Raw genomic sequence first — 7,958 nt, forward strand, 5'->3', positions numbered from 1 at the left:
AGATGTGAGGACCACCACCGCGCCCGCCTGGCTCATTTCCACCTGCTTCATCGACGCGTGTTTGCCTGAGACTATCGATAATGGAAGTAATATAGATAGTAACATCACACATATCTAGATAAAATAGATGATGTGGCAAGCAATAAATCAAGAAAGAGAGCAAAGTGGTAACATAGCTAGTTACTAGTAGTATGAGTAACATCACATATATCAAGGCAAGATGAGTCTATAGCCTAATAATTGAAGTGTTGCATGTTACCACACATATGTTACTCCTACTATAGAGGTAGTAATATAGACTAGTAACATATGTTACTAGTCTATGTTACTACCCATTGTGGCTAGTCTGAAGAGAACATCCCCACAATTTAGAGCCATAGGATGGATGACCCCATGGGTACATGGTCGGTCGCCATCCTCTACTTCCAGAAATGATGAGGCGGCTATACGGTATTTTAATATCGGATGCCCAAGTTTTTGCTGGTTGTGTATGAGGCGAAGCGTTTTTCCTCTCTGTCCAAGGCAATCCCTGGGCGACTAGGGTTTTGCCGGACCGCCGCCGGCCGCCAGCTGGCGGCGGCACGTTGGCCGGCGATCTCTGTCCCAGACGGCGCCCTTGTGGTGTCGTGGCTGGTTTTCTCTATCTGCTGTTAGTTTTGACCAACGTGGTTCCAGGACTGCAGGAGATTCTTTTTCATATGTTCCATTGCTACTTGCTAGGTCGGAGGAACATGGCTTGTAAAATCTGACTCTAAGTTGGATGACTTCTCTACAATCCATCACGGAGTGATTCCCTATTGTACTGTTCTAGATTGTGGAGGTTTATTTGTTCAGGAAAGAAGCAATGAAAATACTCAGTTGGAATTGTCGTGGTTTGCAGCAAGCTGCGTCAACTAGAGCGCTCCTGGCTGTACAGAAGCGTAGGAGTCCAGACATTATATTTTTGTTAGAGACACATCTAGATGATTACCCTGTTGAGTGTCTCCGTCGACGTCTTAAGATGGATCACAAAATGGTGGTTCGTAGCAATGGCCGAAGCGGCGGCCTAATCTTATAGGAAGAAGGAGATTGCGGTCTCCCTAAGGGATAAGGATGACAATTTTATAGATGTTTTTGTTGGCAGTGGGCCTGAGAACTTTTGGAGATTGACAGGTTTATATGGTAAGCCAAAGTGGAAACATAAGCATCTTACTTGGAAGTTGGTTAGAGATTTAAAGAGTTTATGTGACATGCCTTGGGTGATCATTGGAGATATGAACGAAATCTTATATTCATTTGAAAAGGAAGGAGGAAATGAACGGCAAGAGAGATTTATGCAAGCGTTCAGGGAGACACTTGAGGATGGTAATTTATCTGATCATGGTTATACGGGAGACAAGTTCACTTGGCATAGAGGATTAATTAGAGAGCGACTAGATCGAGCTCTGGTGAATGAAGGATGGAACCTAATGTTCCTGCTTGCAAAACTGGAACATCTAGAATATAACGATCTGATCACCGACCCCTATTGATGAACTTGATTGAAGAGGAGGTACAGGAACATAGGGGAGCAGCAGTTCTCAGATTTGAGGCAAGATGGCTGAGAGAAACAAAATTTCGTGAAGTTGTAGAAGAGGCTTGGCTTGCTTCAGGACCGGGCGCCCAGAATGTTGATCTGGCAACACGTTTGGCGCAGGTGCATGACCATTTACATCGGCGGGATAGAACTGTGCTAAAAAAGAGTTCAAAACATATGAAGAAGATCCAGACCAAGCTGGAAACAGTGGCAAGAAGTGACTTGTCACCGGAAAATGTTATGAAACAAAAAGAGCTTACAGAGGAAGTTGAAAGATTATTAGAACTGGAAGAGATCCATTGGGTTCAGCGGTGCGGTCTGGATTGGCTGAAGTTTGGTGATAAAAATACAAACTATTTCCAAAACTATGCATTAGCCGGCAAAAAGAGAAACATAATACATAAGTTGAAGAATGACCAAGGGGCATGGCAGGAGGGCACTACTTACCTAAACCCTCTCATTTCTGATTATTTTGCGCGGCTCTTTGCAATAGAAATGGATGAACCAAATCCAACGCTTCTCCAAAAAGTCCAAGCACGGGTTACTGATGAGATGAATGAAGCTATTTTGAAGCCATTTTCGGCAGAGGAGGTGAAGAAGGCACTTTCTCAATTGGCGATCTAAAGGCCCCAGGAACAGATGGTCTCCATGCCATCTTCTTTAAAAAATGTTGGCATATTTTGGGGGATGTCTTAACTTCTGAAGTTCTTTCTGCAATTAAATAATGAAACAATCCCGGGGGGGGGGGGGGGGATGGAATGATACAGTTATTGTTCTCATACCAAAGGTGGAGTCACCGGAAAGAATTTCTCAGTATAGGCCTATAAGTTTATGCAATCTCTTATACAAAGTAATCTCTAAAATGACTGCTTTCCGTCTTAAAGGCTGCCTTGATGAAATTATTTCGCCAGTCCAAAGTGCTTTTGTTCCAGGTCGTCTTATCACGGATAATATTCTTTTGGCATATGAATGTCTTCACACGATCAAGAATAAAAAGAAAGGAAAAGTGGGTTATTGTGCTTTTAAGCTAGATATGCATAAAGCTTATGATCGTGTTGAATGGATTTTTTTGGATAAAATGATGCTAAAGCTTGGTTTCATGAAGAGATTGTTGAACTGTTGATGGCTTGTGTAAGGTCTATTAAATACAAGGTGAGATATAATGATCAAGAGACAGAAGGTTTTACTCCCACTAGGGGGCTCCGTCAGGGAGATCCCCTATCACCCTATTTGTTTCTCATATGTGCAGAAGGTTTATCTAGTGCTCTGTCTCATAAGGAGGAGGTTCGTGGCATTGAAGGGGTTCGGGTGTGCAGAAATGCGCCATCAGTATCACATTTACTATTTGCTGATGATTCCTTAATCCTGGGAAGGCTGATATGACTAATGCAACGTCGTTGAGATAGGTATTGGATGAGTACTGTGCAAGCTCTGGCCAGTTGGTGAGTGTGGAAAAAAGTAGTGTTTTCTTTAGTCCCAATGTTAGTGTTGATATCAAGGCCAACATGTGTGCAGAGCTGAATATTTTGACTGAAGCTGTGTCTGATACTTATATAGGCCTACCATCTATGATTGGCTTGGATAGGAGTGATAGCTTCACATATCTTGTGGAAAGAATCGTGAACAAGCTGAAAGGTTGGAAGGAGAAAATATTATCACTTGGAGGGAAGGAAATTTTATTAAAGGCGGTAATCCAATCAATTCCTGTGTTTGCTATGGCAGTGTTTAAAATCCCAAAAAAATTGTAAGGAGATTACAGATGCCATGGCGGGTTTCTGGTGGGGTGATACCGAGGAAGAGAAAAAAATGCATTGGCTGGCTTGGTGGTGGTTGTGTCTCCCAAAGGTAAATGGTGGTATGGGGTTTAGAGACTTGCATGCTTTTAACTTAGCAATGTTGGCCAAGCAGAGTTGGCGAATGATTACCACTACACCACAACACTGATGCAATGGCATACAATCTGCCGGGAGAAAATCATTAAGGTGGCATAAAAACTGTCGGGACAGTGTTTCTCCCAGCAGATAGAACTGCCACGAGAACGGCTGCCGGGGATTACTTCTCCCGACAGATAAACTATTCCCGGGCAGTTTCTCTGCCCCAGCGCTTGCATTTCCCGGCAGTTAGTTTCTCATGGCAGATTGGTGGTGACACGTGAACTACTGTTACTGGCTGTGGAACTGCCGGCACAAACATGTCTACCCGGCAGTTAATATGCCATCACGTTGTTCACTTGCAAACTGTTCAACATATCTCTAGTTTAATATCCATTATCTATGTCAGCTGATTTGGACAAATGTCACAACTTGTATATACACTTAAATCAAAGTTACATATAGCCTCATCCAAAACCTTAAAAGTTTAGAAACATTCATAGACTAATAATTCAGTACTTCATCATCCATACATGTGTTCAGTAGCATTCAGCTACAAGGGTACACAAATTTTACATAAGAAAATAATATTTTATATCTTCAAACTGAGCTACACAAATGGTTAAGCACATCGCATGGCTGCAACCATGTCCAGGAAGACAAATTACATGTTCACTCTTTTGTACACTAGAGTCCACCCTTTGCGCCGCTGGCGCAAGAACGAAACAAAGGCGAAGTAAGTAGAACAGAAGCAATGTGGAGTTCAATTATCATTGGCCCATAATAACTGCGTGTCAGGTACTTTAAGGCCTATAGAAGGAGCTGCAGGCGCACAATCATAAGACTTATCATCTGCAAATAGACTTTATATTCCCAGAAAGATAACACATGTTAAATTAGTCTAAAGATAAAAAAAATGGTCTAAAGGGGTACTTCAGCACGTGATCCACTCACTTTTCATTACACACAAAAAATACTGCAATATTCATGTTCATGAGAATAAAAATAAATTTGTATAATGTAAATTGGATCATTGTATTGCTTCAACTTAACACGAGGAGAGTGTTACAAATCTGGAATCACTCTGCCTATTTACACACTAGTACCCAACCTCATTTTTCATAGCAGGCAAACAAAAGAATAAAAACAGATTTGATTTGATTCAATAGTTATAGGAGTAATGGAAATTTTAGCATTATATAGTTCTTCCCTTTATCTTAACATAGAGAGTTTCGCAAATCAGAAATCGCTTCACCTAAGCTATATGCACAATTGTACATACGAACCCCCATTGTTTCTGTAGACGTGCTAAGGAGTGATGCTCCATTCTTGTGAACCTTCTTCCGTAATGTGATTCCCTTCTAAATTTCTGCTTCTACAGTGCCTAACAACATTTACAGGAAGCCATGAAACAAACATTTTTTCAATTGCAAACAGCCAACCCAGATTAAATTTAAAACTAAACCAGAGAAGCAAAAGGAGAACAAATATAGTTTTCACGTCCAACCGTCGAGCCTTTCTCAAGGATGGCTAAACAGATTAGTGGTGTAGAACGAACAACAAGAAGGTTTCCTTTTTAATTCCAAGAACAATTAAGACAAAATGCTAACTTGTATTACTGGACTGAGTTTACAAACAAATAAGAATAGGTCCGGTGTTTTGACCTAAGCATCAGAAATGTCTCCAGTCCTATTAAACAAAGCGTATTTCATCAGCCATAAACACCACACGAGTACCCCAAAAGTATTATTGAGCAAGCTGATGATTTAGTTCATAAATGAACGCGTATCACAAAAGTTATTAATCTCTCGCAATCATATAGCCTTGTCGATGATGGGACAAGTAGATGACGCTAATCAAAGTACACCTAGAGCAACTATGAAGTAGTATCTAACCAGTATATAGGAAATGAACCTGGATGAGGTGTATGGCTGTATGCTGATGGGCAACAAAAGCTTCAATATTGGACAATGGAGAAAATAAGATCATCTGCCTTAATAGCCTTATAGGACATCTTGCAACACTGTAAAAAACTTAGACATGTCACTGGTCAGGTTAAAACCTCAAAACAATGAAAAAAGAACTAAAATTTGTACATTTTTCACTTCAGGCATCAGGCATATGGATCTCTCACCAGTAAGTGTGCCATAATTTGCAAGTGTTTTGGCAAACATATCATGTACACCCATAGCCGAGAGAAATATACCCGATGTGAAGATGATTTATAAGCATATTGCCTCTTCGATCACCTCCACCTCGTTCACCAAGACCTAATTCAGTCAGGAAAACAGAGAGAGGTTGAACCAAATGAGCTTGCAATGTTCTCTCTGGCCTCCAACAACTTTTGCGTGAATAATTAGAAAATGGACAAAAGAAGATCACCTGCCCTACTCAGGTCTTGGTGAGTATACGAAATACAGTAAGTAATTGCAGGAATCACTTGCCCATAAAAAGGCATAAATACTGATGGCATATTGTTTAGTTAACAAAAAAACTACCAATCCATCTTCATAGGTCAGAGTGGCTAGCACGCGAAACTTAAATCCTCTTACTCGAACAACACATTCTGCAACACATATAGAAATCAACTCTTGCGAAACAGCATTACAAACTCTTACCAATCCATCTTCTCCGAGGGCATAACCCAAGGCATCTCCGATTTACACACACAATCTACACATTTGCTCATCACACAAATTAGGAGGCAGGTCAACTGTGGGCTTCAAGGTTGCTAGACGCCAGTACTGAAACAGTAGCAGGCAATTGTGAGTGATATTAACAAGAAAACAATGCTTTGGCACTGAGGAACAGTTCTATCTAATAAAAAGATGACAGCAGTACCTTAACTGCTAGTACTATTGTCTAATAAGAGCGAGGCATAGGCTAAAGAAAATGTCGCAAAACGTATTATATGTTTAATCCTACATTTGAAAAATTACTATAGAAGTATTTTGTTACCAACTACCAGCAGGAAAAAAATATGTTACCTCAACACTGAACTGCTATGAAACATTTAACTAGATGATAAATCAGGGCAGGAAAAGTAGCTACTTTTGTAGAGCAAATTTTAATATCAAATCCACATTCATGTCTACAAATTTAGCTCTTCTAGATGCAGGCACCAAAAACTTTATAGAGCGTTGTATTTATATAGTATTCAGTTGTGCAATGTCTGAAGCTGAATAAATAAAGACCGATCCATGTACATAAAAAGGGTGGATAGAAGCAAATGAAATTTTACAAATCATAGCACATATACCTGCATATTAAGATAACAAAATGAAATATGACATTACACGTACACTAACCTGGCTGAAACCCTTTGCAAATCATGGGCACTAGAAATTCATCAAACAAACCACCACTACTAGAACCAGTCTCCAATCCTTTCACTGATAGAACCTGCATCAATTTGGTAGCAAAAGAAAAAAAATAAGGAAGACTTGAGCCTAGTATAACTCGGTGGAAGGGGAAATCTGGCTTCCTACGGACAACTGGACAACTCCCACCGTGAGTTCTCAATCGAGCAGGGAAGGAGAGGTTCACAACCTTGGTAAGGAAAATCTCACCTGCATCGAGTTTCCACCGGGACGGATCTACAGAGCGTGGAGAGGAGGCACCGCGCTCGCCGTTGGCGGCGAGGAAGCCATGGTGGGGAACCCGCCCATGCTCGTCACCGCGGAGAAGAGAGGGACGCGACCGGCGACGTCGACCAGTTCTGGTAGTGGTGGAAGGGAGGGAGGCGACTTCCATCTCACACACAACAGGCGTCTGGAGGGAGGCGACGCCGAGCTCCAAGCACCACCGCCATAGATCCCCATGGGGTTGCACATATCAGCCCGGGGGGTGGGGGGGGGGGGGGGGGGTTGGAGGGCGTGGTCAACGGCAGAGGGGGTGGCGGCGGCGCTGGCGGCGGTCGAGGAGGAGGAGGAGGAAGGGTTCGATTTGGGGCTGAACAGGTCGGGTGGCGGCCCACGGCTGTAATTCCTTTTTCTTTTGGTGAAAAAATTTGGTCTGTCGCGCGCTCTCCCGCGCCAACGCGCGCGTTTTGGGCCAAATTATGTGGGCTCGCGCCACAGACAGGCCCGGCAGATAGTGAGCCGTAGTTCAGTCTCCCGGCAGATTTTATGACCTACGATGTAGACATCATTGCTGGCAGTGCACGTGCCCTTATTGCTTAACTTCTACCGGCAGTTTTTCCGCCATTATGCGCTTCTAGCGGCAGTAACAAGGATCCCGGCAGATGATTTGCCCTTATTCTCTTATTTCTCCCGGCAGTTAATTGCCCCCAATTTAGTGTTGTGGTGTAGTGTACCCACCCTAAAACACTTTGTGCAACGGTCCTACGAGCAAAGTATTTTCCGGATGGTAATTTATTGAAGGCGGGACCAAAGAAAGGATCGTCTTTCACGTGGCAGAGCATTGTGGCTGGTTTGCAAACTTTCAGGAGGGGTCATATTTTAAGAGTTGGAAGTGGAGAAAAGATAAACATATGGGAGGATCATTGGATTCCTACCAGCCCTACAAGAATG

At 42.4% G+C, this 7,958-nt stretch overlaps 1 long non-coding RNA gene across 2 annotated transcripts; it reads right to left on the reverse strand.

Moving 5' to 3' along the window:
* Window positions 1-3,912: 3,912 nt before the first annotated feature.
* On the reverse strand, window positions 3,913-7,393 carry LOC109731490 (uncharacterized). 2 transcript variants are annotated; one of them, XR_012184342.1, is made up of 6 exons: window positions 6,996-7,393; window positions 6,735-6,828; window positions 6,045-6,170; window positions 5,561-5,696; window positions 5,341-5,449; window positions 3,913-4,248 (listed from the first exon to the last, which is right to left on the reverse strand). It is a non-coding gene; the product is annotated as an uncharacterized lncRNA (long non-coding RNA). The 2 variants fall into 2 exon arrangements; XR_002225137.3 differs by having other exon boundaries at window positions 3,913-4,810.
* Window positions 7,394-7,958: the final 565 nt, after the last annotated feature.

The sequence above is a fragment of the Aegilops tauschii genome, chromosome 5 (genome assembly GCF_002575655.3).
Source record: "Aegilops tauschii subsp. strangulata cultivar AL8/78 chromosome 5, Aet v6.0, whole genome shotgun sequence".
In the NCBI taxonomy this organism is placed as follows: domain Eukaryota; kingdom Viridiplantae; phylum Streptophyta; class Magnoliopsida; order Poales; family Poaceae; genus Aegilops; species Aegilops tauschii.